This window comes from Triticum aestivum, chromosome 3D (genome assembly GCF_018294505.1).
Source record: "Triticum aestivum cultivar Chinese Spring chromosome 3D, IWGSC CS RefSeq v2.1, whole genome shotgun sequence".
In the NCBI taxonomy this organism is placed as follows: domain Eukaryota; kingdom Viridiplantae; phylum Streptophyta; class Magnoliopsida; order Poales; family Poaceae; genus Triticum; species Triticum aestivum.
Window position 1 is genome coordinate 484,844,832 of NC_057802.1, and position 8,292 is coordinate 484,853,123.

Genomic DNA, 8,292 nt, shown 5'->3' on the forward strand with positions numbered 1-8,292 from the left:
TAGCAAAATTTTAATTAATAAAACAAGGTCTAATTTTTGGGGTGTTACACCTAAGCCTGGGCTTGACCTTGTTGTCTTAGCTGCTGCATGTCATGACCATTATCTCGAATTGGTGCAAACAAAAGCAAAGCCCTAATTAGTCCAGAGAAGATGAAATCAGATAGCAATATCAGGGCATGAACAGATCTAAAGAACACAAACCACAAGCAGAGACTCGGAGAAGACGAGGCACGACCACTGTGACGTCACATCCCTTAATAATTATATTTTTACACTATACACGTTTCACAACTATAATTTGAACACCTGTGTGCCATAAATAAATATATTTTTACACTATACACAAGTGAATCATGTTGTGTCATTTACATGACGGGTAAATTAAATGAACATGTCTTGATTAGGTATGACATACTTTGGACAAGGAAGAGACCTGCAGATAAATAACACAATTAAACAAACAAGTACTGAAATATAAGTGTTCCGCATTAAGCTTGCTAGTAAGGAAAATATCAGGAGATGGCTTGCTAGCTTTCACCTCTAGATCACCCCCATGGCAACTTGATACATCAGAGCAAGAAAACATTCCCCAATGGTTACAAACCTTCGGTGCAAAATGACATTCATGGGATCTGAAGACATCACTAAGAAATATCAGGTTCTATATGAGTCTGACTTATTAAAGAACAGAGAGCAATGAAGAAAAGTGCAGTACATTAAATCAAGGCCAAATGATACATTGCATGCATCAGCGAGCAGAAAAATAAATGGTGTCTAATATTATATTTTCCCCTTCCAATAGAGAGACTCCTTCTATATGTTTAACCAGTGATTAATTCCGGTTACACCAAATAAACATAGTTCTAAATGCTACCAACATTTTTTATGAAACAAAGGACAACCAAAATTAACTCCCCTCGCGTGGAAACTTGATGTCCTTTCAACTCTGAAATTCCACCAAAGGTAAGCATACAATAATTTTATAGTGTATAATTATACAAAAGAAGAACATGTTACGTGTGTAGATAGCGCAAGGTGGCATATTATCATTGAGAGCATATATTAGCACATAGTGTGATGAAAATTGGAACCATATGTACTGTCAGCATGTCTTTCTCCTTATTCTGTATATCATCATTTCCTCTACACTTGACATGATAGCTTGAGAAAAAAAAGATGAGTATCCAGATATGTACATAGTTATGGCTAGATTCCTTGTTTTGTCCAAGAAAGATAAGTCATGAGCCCATCATCTTATTACAGCAAGGCACATCTCTATCAGTGGTGCAAGAGGTGTAAATTTTATATTTTCTTTTCAAGAAAAAACTCCTGGCAATATTAAACATCATGATGTAACAAATTAAAAATATTAGTGTTAACATAGGTTAATATCTATTACTTATGTGTGGTGTAGTTCAATAAACCCTGAAAAAAAATTGAATTATTCCTAATTATCACCATTAGATCTAGGTCAATAAAAGTTGTAGTCACAGCCTGAGCCAGAACTTTGGATTGAGAAGGGATTGGGAAACCCTCAAAGGAAGGAAGAAGCTCACCAAAACACAGTTACAGGCCCCAACTATCTCAACCTTGCGCACAAAATGGCTTAATGACTCATATGGGATCAACAAGAGTGCCAGTCGCGTAAAGCTTGTTCAGATTGCCAAGGCCGTCCACCTGAGAGCAAGACAAAAACTTAAAATTAGGAGTCCGAATGTGGTTAGACAAGCTATACTAATTTCATTTTGATTTTGATCCGACATGTGCATTAAACAGAGCATGGACCACGATTGAACAGAGCAACCACTGCAAAATAAATGTATAACAAGAGCTGGCAGCATCAACATGTAATAGGCATGTATATTTATCTACGGGTTTTGTCGCTAGTGAACGCATACAGTTGCAATTGCACTTATGCAACCTAAAGGCGAAAGAAAAAAACCACTTGTTAACTCAAAAGACTGAAAAAGTCGTAACAAAAGAAGAAAAAAACAGCCTTCCTAAGTTCTCTAGTTGGGTGAAAAAAAAACAGCTATTCTAAAAGTGAGCACCAGATTCCAGTATGTATCATGCAGTTTTCTGTATATGGTTCACACATGAAAAAGGGATTTTGGCCAGTGCTAGGACATGGCATTTGTTGCCTGATAAAAGATTAGTTCATGCTATCTTCAGGACAAAGTGAGCACGTGAGTTACCAGACGAGAAGGGGAGGCCATGAGTAAAGGTGGACTGAAACTTCTTGCTCGCTTGGAGCTTCATGAATCTGATCCATAGAAAATTATGTAATCATTTGAAATTAGTATACTAAAAAAATTGAAGGTACATTGCAGAAACGACACATTAGCAAAATTGAGTAATGCAAAACCGAACCCACCATAGGAGAAGCATAGAAAAAAATCATCTTCTGAACCCACCTACAGATCCAATTTATATGCATCATGCCATGGAATTTCCGAATGCATGGCCGCAGCCGCTGGCTGCAACGTCGACCCAATGGTGCTTGTCCGGGCGAAGTACAAGGCCATTGGGCTCGTCGCCCGGGAGTTCTGCAACCCACATCAGTTTCTATGACTATAGTTTCTACTATTGTACTCTTTGTAGTTTTTAATGCATAAATTAATCTAATGTTGGGAGCTTTCCAAGGACTAACTAAGACAATCAGAATCGGAGAGGAGAGTTTCTCAACAAAAAAAAGAATTAGAGGAGAGTCAACTAACCTTCCTTTCTTGCTTCGTCACCCCCTCATGGGTTATGAGCTATGACGACCATGATGCCGGCCGTGCGTCCGAGCGCCTGTGGTCTGTACATCGACGACCTGCCCTTTTCTCATTTTTTGGTCACCGAAGAGTTCGATCGATCAGAAACATGGAAGGGCGAGAGTAGTCATGTTCCTGCCCTGTGTGTGTTTTCTTTGCGCGAAAGTTCCTGTTTCAGTCAGAGAGGTAGAACAATCAGAAAATGAGAAGGTCTTTCACTTCCTTACAGAATGAAATTTCTGTCTTGCAAGTTTACAAAGTCATCAAGTTAAGCACTTACGATAAAATTATCTGACTCAGAAAGCTGATATCACTCATACAAAAAAACATGTTATACAATATTGAGTTTCGACATAGCTATCATAATAGATCTATGCAAAAATGTTCAGGTGCACGCAGGACAGCTATACAATTTTAGCAAGAATAACAATTTTACATGAAAAATGCCTGCAAGCCTGAAAGCCCATTATGTAATTCCAGTACTGAATCATTCAGGCCCTTGTAATGTTATTTGAGATTAGGTTCATAATATTTGAAGGTGCGTGGTAAAGAAAGGAAAATAACATTACTTCCAATGAAATACTCTCCACATTGTTCGTACTTGCATTACTATCATGTTGGCATGGACATTGACAGACTGAATCAATTAGCCTGTAAAATTTATGAATAGATTCGGTTCTCTTCCTCTTCATGTCTACATGGATGAATCTGAAATATTCTAATTAGTTTCTATAATTAGTTCCTATGGCTATAGTTTCTACTATTGTACTCTTTATAGTTTTTAATGCATAAATTAATCTAATGTTGGGAGATTTCCAAGGACTAACTAAGACAACCAGAATTGGAGAGGAGAGTTTCTCAGCAAAAAAAGGAATTAGAGGAGAGTCAACTAACCTTCCTTTCTTGCTTGGTCACCACCTCATGGGTTATGAGTTATGACGACCATGATGCCGGCCGTGCGTCCGAGCACCTGTGGTCTGTACATCGACGGCCTGCCTTTTTCTCATTTTCTGGTCACCGAAGAGTTCGATCGATCAAAAACTTGGAAGGGGAAGAGTAGTCATGTTCCTGCCCTGTGTGTGTTTTCTTTGCGCAAAAGTTCCTGTTTCAGTCAGAGAGGTAGAACTCTGTGTCAGCAGTTGTCTTGTCACTGCAATTTTAAATGACCGGCAATAAAGGTTGCTGCTTAATTTTAGAATGCCGTAAGTTTTCCACCTGTAGGTGTAGCAGCTAACAACTTTGAACCATACTGAATAAAGGAGTCAAAATGGAATACTTTTTGACCTCACAATGCCTATGAATTTCAAGTAGCCATTATTTAAACACCAGACACATTGTCCATGCAAAAAGAGGTGAAAAAAAATCAAATCTGAACTGAACTTGACAGAATTCATAAGTTGTATAGCTGACAATGGGCCATCATATACAACAAGATATAGTAAGCAATGCAACAACACACATGTACAAAGGGGTGAAAATGCCTAATTGGTACTTTAATTTAACACATCGAATCATTGAGTGGTGCTAGGTCTAGTTACACATACAGAGTTTAACATCAAGTGGCTAAGTTAGCAATGTCTAGCACGAAGTTAGGCATGTGACCTTCATGGGAAGAACTGGACATACCGGGCCATACCAACCTGCTTCTTCCCCCCTCTGCGCTAGCTCCAAGATGCATGTCTCGTCCTGGTGGATTAACCGCGACCTCGACCACTTCGATCCGCCGATGCTCGGCACCGCTACCAAGAACCACCAATCAGTCCTTGCTTGTGTCCATGGTGAAGATGAAGTCGCAGAATGCAGATCTTGGCTAACCCACCGACCACGCACACATGCGTTGGCACGGCGCTCCGGGCGTGGCCCGACTTGTGCAGCGCGCTGAACCTTCCTCGCACGGTTCCTACACCTGCCAAGGCCAGCAGCGCGTGCCCGCACTTCCTCGGCTCTGCTTGTTCTTGTGCCTAGCCGTAAACATCATCAGGTGTGTAACCTGCATATTCATGGCACAATTATATAGGCAAGGGCGGTGTAAAGTATGACCAACCAAAGCAAGGGGATAACAAGAGAACGAAACCTCTCCAACATACACCACAGAAAGGATGCCCACATGAAGCAGCACCCATTGACTCACGTGGACAACTTCCGAAGCAAATCCCACACGTAAGCTGTTAAAGGGTAGATAAGTAATATAAGAAGTGGAGTTTATATGCACATGACCTACATGTACGGGAATGTTTTCATTAGCATGCCTAGTCTAGAACATAAAAGGGTGCAAGCCCATCCCTTTGCCGCAAGCATTCAAAATAACAAGCATACTGTTCAACATTTTCTCCAGTAAAATACAGGTTGCCAGGCAGGTCATACTAACTCCACGGGTTACAAAATATACAGGAAATCCAATAATATAAACATCAAGAAGAAATCCTTAATGGGAAAGCAAGAAGAAATCGACTGATCAGGGACAATTCGAAGCAGCAGACCTTAACGGGGTTGAAGCAGCGGCCTTCCCCTCGTGCTCATCAAAGCCTCCATGGCCTGCACATAGCCAACATCGTCACTCCGCCTGCTGCTGCTGCTGCTAAAACAACAACAACAGCAACCACCACCAATTAGCCTAGTAAATCCAAAAATCCAATTGTGATGAAAAAACATGTCCATATCATGTGACTGCTGCAAACTGGACCCTTTTTTTGATACGCACATGGCTGCTGCAATACAAGCACACACAAAAAAAGACATCTTGTATTAGGAGGCAGGGAGGGTTGGAGCAGAGCTTCTTCTCCATGGACCTCCTCTCTCTCCCACATGCCCTTGAATTCCTTGACACAATACAAGCAGACATCAGATGTTGGAGATGAAGAAGAAGACAAGGGTAGGGGAGGAGGGATTGGTACCCACTTTCGTCGAGGGGAGTTTCATCTCCATGGCATCCCACGGAGGGAGGCTAGACTCCGGCAGTGGAGAAATAATGGCCTCCAACATGTTCAAATCATGAAGAGAAAAGACTTTTTTTGCGGGAAGAGAAGAGAAAAGACTGCCTGAGCATGGCCCGAACAGAGAGAGGGAAGGGAAGGGCCTTCCATAGTGAGCCATGGTCTGCACGCCCGCCATGGTGCTCCTCCGTCACACCCGCAGCCTGCAGAAACCAACCGCACCGATCAAATCAAAAAATCCAGAAGAAGAAGATGAGGTGAGGGGAGGGGAGGCGAGGGGAGGAGGATGGAGGGCGTCAGTACCTTTGATGTCTACGTGCTGCAACCCGTCACCGATGTCGATGTCCACCACATCAGCAAGCACCGAGAGAAGGCCGCCGCCGCCACCGCCGTCGTCGCCCCATCCCCATCCATCCATGGGTGGGTGTTGGGCTAGGGTTTCATCCCCATCCATCCATTGGTCGGGCCGGACCTCCATGGCCGACCTCGAGGGCCAGGTGGACGAGGGCACGGTGGTGCCGCTGCGGATCTGGGCACCCCCTCACCTTGTCGCGCGATATGGAGCCTTCTCTCCCATAGCCCCACACCTTGTCGTGCGGATCCAGGCTGAGAAGGTGAGGGGCTGGAGCGGAGGTGCTAGAGGAGGAGGAGGCCGGCGGCGGTGGGATTGAGGCGGCGGCGGGGTTGGGGTTGGGGCAGAGGAGAGCGGCGGTGGGCAAGTGCATCGAGGGCACGAGGGAGCGAGCGCCTGGCTTTTTTTCCGTAGGTTAACCTTCGTGGATTTTTTAGGACGATTTTCTGTCGATGAACCGTAGTGTTTCACAACGGGCATCGTGGTAGCATACCGATTTTTTTTGTCGGTCTCGAGGGCGGAAGGGGGGAATCGCTGGGTTGCGGGAGGTGGGATCGAGGACGAAAATTTACCATCTCTGGTGGGATGAAAATTGACCGGCACAGACTACCAACTGCTCCATTAGGAGTAGAGATATGCAGTGCTTCTCATTCTAGATGTACCTTGAGAATCCCGTGAAATTTGAGAATCATTTTCTGCTTTGTGCTGATTGCAGCGGCGTTATTAGAGCATTACTAGTAGAACCCTCAAACCCTCAAATCCTTAAAGCAGTTTTAAGGGTTGAGAAGTGCCACTTTTTGACACTTTTAAGGGTTGAAAAACAGGGGCAAATACTAGAACCCTTAAACCCAACCCTTAAACTGCTTTAAGGATTAGATTTGAGGGTTCTAGTCTTTGCCTCGACCCCAACCTATAAATCTATCATTTGACATCTCATAATTTATGACAACAAGAACACAATCAACTTCCAAACAAACTACCAAATGACAATCATTGATGCATGGTTTAATAGTTTACATCACAAAATCATCATCTTCCTCCTCTCATCGGCACCATCACCAAAAAGTTGCACCTCGGCGCCATCTCCTAGACCACAAGCGGGCACCATCAAGCATCTCCATCGGCACCGGTGGAGTCGTACACACCGCCATCACCACAACTACTCAGCGGAGTGTCACCTCGAAAAGTAGAGGACGCAACACGGAACATCCTCTTCCTCTCTGCGATGTCCTCCTTGGTGTCCTTCCACCATTGCAATTGGTCTTGATCCATGTCCTTCTTGGACATCATAATGTGCTCTTTCTCTTCCACCATGAGTTCTTTCCATACCTTTGCCTCTTTGAGCTTGATCATCCTCTCCTCCAACTCGGTCTTGCGCTTTGCTTCTTCACGCTTTGCTTCAACTTGTGCAAGCTTGACCTCTTTCTTCTTATCGGTGATAAGAAGCTTCATCTCCAATGTCTTCGTTGTCAATTCCTCTCTTGCCTTCATCATGTGGTCCATCTTCTCCCTTAGGCTTGACGCCTCTTCTTCCATCTTCACCCTTAGCTTGCCCTTCTTGGTTCCCTCGGGCTTGCCCAAGTTCCTCTCCTCCTCATCTTCACTGTCATCCATCCTTAGCATTGCCGACTTCTTGGGTGCGGTCTCTTGATCCCTCAACTTCCACTTGTCAAAGGTTTGAAGAATTGACCAAACATGCTTAAATGGGAATGGCTTGCCCTTGGAAGCGGCCATCTCCTTGTACCTCATGCCGGCAATTGTCTCCTATCAACCACACATAAATCACATAAGAACCCACCAATAGCATAGTGCACACACATAATCAAAATAGTGAAGAAATATGTACTCACATAGTCGCTCTCCACGGTTCCACTAGGTGGTGCATCCCTCACTTGGTCCATGGCCGCACTCCAACGAGCACAAGCGGGCTTGATCAACTCCCACCGGCCTTGAAGCGACCGGAAAGTGCGATGGATGAACCCACTATTCTTCGGCTTGATCCTACAATAGACGTCCTCGATCCTTTGCCAATACCGTTTACCGGTTTGATCGGTGCCGGTGGTTGCATCCATTCCCACAGCTGCCCAAGCACGAACCAAGAGGACATCTTCCGGCTCGGTGTAGTTTGTCGACCGCGCGTGTGGGCGGGAAGCGGCGGTGAATGCCTCCTCCCCTATCTCGGCCACCTCCTCCTCGTCATCCCCTTCATCCTCCTCATCTTCCTCCAAGTCGTCACCAACCCTAAAGGGGT

General features: G+C 44.3%; 1 long non-coding RNA gene across 7 annotated transcripts; it reads right to left on the reverse strand.

Moving 5' to 3' along the window:
- Positions 1-238: 238 nt before the first annotated feature.
- Positions 239-6,444, reverse strand: LOC123079868 (uncharacterized). 7 transcript variants are annotated; one of them, XR_006438133.1, is made up of 13 exons: positions 5,993-6,443; positions 5,655-5,892; positions 5,458-5,575; positions 5,237-5,331; positions 4,831-4,921; positions 4,383-4,746; positions 3,651-3,858; positions 2,718-2,925; positions 2,415-2,546; positions 2,196-2,263; positions 1,557-1,677; positions 539-632; positions 239-433 (listed from the first exon to the last, which is right to left on the reverse strand). It is a non-coding gene; the product is annotated as an uncharacterized lncRNA (long non-coding RNA). The 7 variants fall into 7 exon arrangements; XR_006438135.1 differs by having other exon boundaries at positions 2,375-2,546; positions 5,237-5,575; XR_006438137.1 differs by lacking the exon at positions 2,415-2,546 and having other exon boundaries at positions 5,237-5,334; positions 5,993-6,440.
- Between the last annotated feature and the right edge of the window lie 1,848 nt (positions 6,445-8,292).